Here is a 2,572-nt window from a genome sequence, read left to right as displayed (position 1 = left end):
TTGAAGACCTCTAAGATGGTAGGAAGAATGAAATACAATTTGATGTAAGACTGACAAAGATGTAGGTAGATAACTAGCAATGTTATTTCTGAAGAACCAAATTACATGGCTCCTCATCACAGAAGCAAACCTTTTACAACAGAACCTTTAATGATACTTTTCTGTAAAATGAATACTCAGATCTTGTACATTGTTACTCCCACAAAAAAATGTGACCTCACAGTTAGTCAAGGTTCTTAGTGTCTCTGTGCATATAATCAGTGTCACAACATATCATAATTGGTGAGTAATGTTAGATATGATTTCATTGAATATTTTAATTTTTTTGTACATATACTCAAAAGTTATCAAGTTGTAAAACTGATTTTCTATAATACATAATACTATTTTGTATATGATATGAATACCTCCTAAATTACTTAAGGTTCATTTACAAACATTAATAGAAAGAATACTAACTTTTAATTTTTTACAACCTGACACCCTATGAGGTTGGTAAAATAGCATTATTTACTGACATTTCTTTAGAATTTTACTGAAAGTAACATAACTACATCATAGAGCTCACAATTCTATTTGTACAGATGCCGTAGCAATATAAAGTGAGTTTACATTGTATAAAGGGAATCTTGACTCAGCCAAAGAAAACAAAAATGAATTTGTAAGACATTTATTAATTATTATTATTGGAATTAAATGATCTTACAGCATTGTTGTGAAGATTATAAATATTTTATGTGACATAATAAGCAGTACTTGGTACATAGTGAGACTCAGTAAATCATAGCTATTGTCATTGTGGCTTTTGTTATTCTGAGTGATCAAAATTCAAAGAAAACAGATGAAAAATAAATGCAAAAAGCTTAAATAGTTTCTATTGTGTATATGCCAATCTTTTGATTTTAGAACTTGTAACTACTGAAATGTCATATTAATAGAAAAATTCTTATATTTAGTGTGTTTGTAGAAAAAAACTTCCATGATAAACATTACAATCATTTTAAAATAAATATGGAAAGAGAGGTAGAAATTGTCACCATGAGTTTTAGACAAGATGCTTGGGCTTCATTTAGAAGTTATTGCTTAATGAGGATCACACAGCTAAGTGCATTGGAAAATCAGAATTTGAGACAGTCTTCTGAAACAAGGCTCAGTGTGTAGAGCGATAAAATAATAAGAAAACTCAGAGCCAAAAAATATATTTTCTGTCAAATTGAAGTGATGCAATCTGAAAACATGAACCAAGAGTAAATGAGCAAAGTATTCCAAATTATTTTATTATTATCATGTATCCCAAGTGAAAAAGATCACATCTTTCAACTGATATTATGTTCATAAAATAATGAAATGAAATCAAATATCTTAATGTTAGTTAAGATAGACCTTGAAGGATTTCATTATTGAATATTAATTATTTTAACTATGATAATTATATATTAATTTTATTAATATAATTTATTTTAATTAGTATATGATTAACATGTATTAATTATGTATTTATCATATATAATTATGTTTATATAATACATATAATATCATATATAATATATTCTACATAATTCTTATAGTATATATAATTATATTGATTACTATTATTAGTTACTCTAAATAGTTGTTGGGAATCATATAGAAGTAACATTCACTACACTTAGAAAAATTCACTTAAGTCAGTATTTGTTAAAGTATGCTCCACAGTCCATTTTGTTTGATTTGAATATTACTTTATGATACCTTGATATCTAATATAAACAATTTCATCAGTAGTAATTTATCAAAAGGAATTATTTTCTTCCTTTAAATTCTAGTCAGTTAGTAAGTATGTGAGTGAGAATACTGCCAAACAGATAAGTTAGGTGATCCAAAGAAGCTTAATAAATATTTTCTAATTATTTAACTGATCTGTCCCACATTAAATTTAAAGAAAATTATCAACTTAAGTATATTTCAACTTCAATAATTTCAGCTTATCTTCAAATGCTATCCTGAAGAAAGGGGATTTTCCCATTTAAAAATGTACTGAAAGTGCATTTTAATTAATAAAGGACAAAGCATCAGATGATAACAAGCAATCACGATAATGTGAGAAAAAATGTCTATACTTTTTAGAGATGCTTACTGAAGTATGCTGAAGTAATATATAAAGATGAAATGACAATATCTGGAAGTTTGCTTTAAAATACTTCAGCTATTATATACACAACGGAAATGCACATAGATGTTCACCAAAACATATGTACAATAATGTTAACAGTAGCACTATTTCTACACTTGATCTTAGCCAAGAGGCCAAGAAGCGATACAGTAGCACTATTTCTAATACCAAAGACTGGAAACAACCCAAATGCTCAACAGGAAAAATGAGTAGTAAATAATAGCCTATTCCCACAATTGAATGGCAACAAGAGTGAACAAACTTCAGCAAGGTGCGACAGCATGGGTGAATCTCATAAACATAATGTTGAGCAAATGAAGACAGACATAAGAGTCCATACTATAAGACTTCATTTATGTAGCAGCCCAGAAACAGGCCAACGTAATCTCTGGCGATACAGGTCAGTTGGGAGTAGCGCTG

The 2,572-nt window shown here is 28.4% G+C and overlaps 1 pseudogene; it reads right to left on the bottom strand.

Annotated features, from left to right (window-relative positions):
* Positions 1-2,146: 2,146 nt before the first annotated feature.
* Positions 2,147-2,298, bottom strand: LOC141571452 (U2 spliceosomal RNA; annotated as a pseudogene).
* Between the last annotated feature and the right edge of the window lie 274 nt (positions 2,299-2,572).

The sequence above is a fragment of the Rhinolophus sinicus genome, chromosome 16 (assembly GCF_057876585.1).
Source record: "Rhinolophus sinicus isolate RSI-liver-muscle chromosome 16, RSI-T2T, whole genome shotgun sequence".
NCBI classification, from domain to species: Eukaryota; Metazoa; Chordata; class Mammalia; order Chiroptera; family Rhinolophidae; genus Rhinolophus; species Rhinolophus sinicus.
The sequence above is the reverse complement of the archived record's forward strand: the minus strand, read 5'-3'. Positions and strand labels throughout refer to the sequence as shown.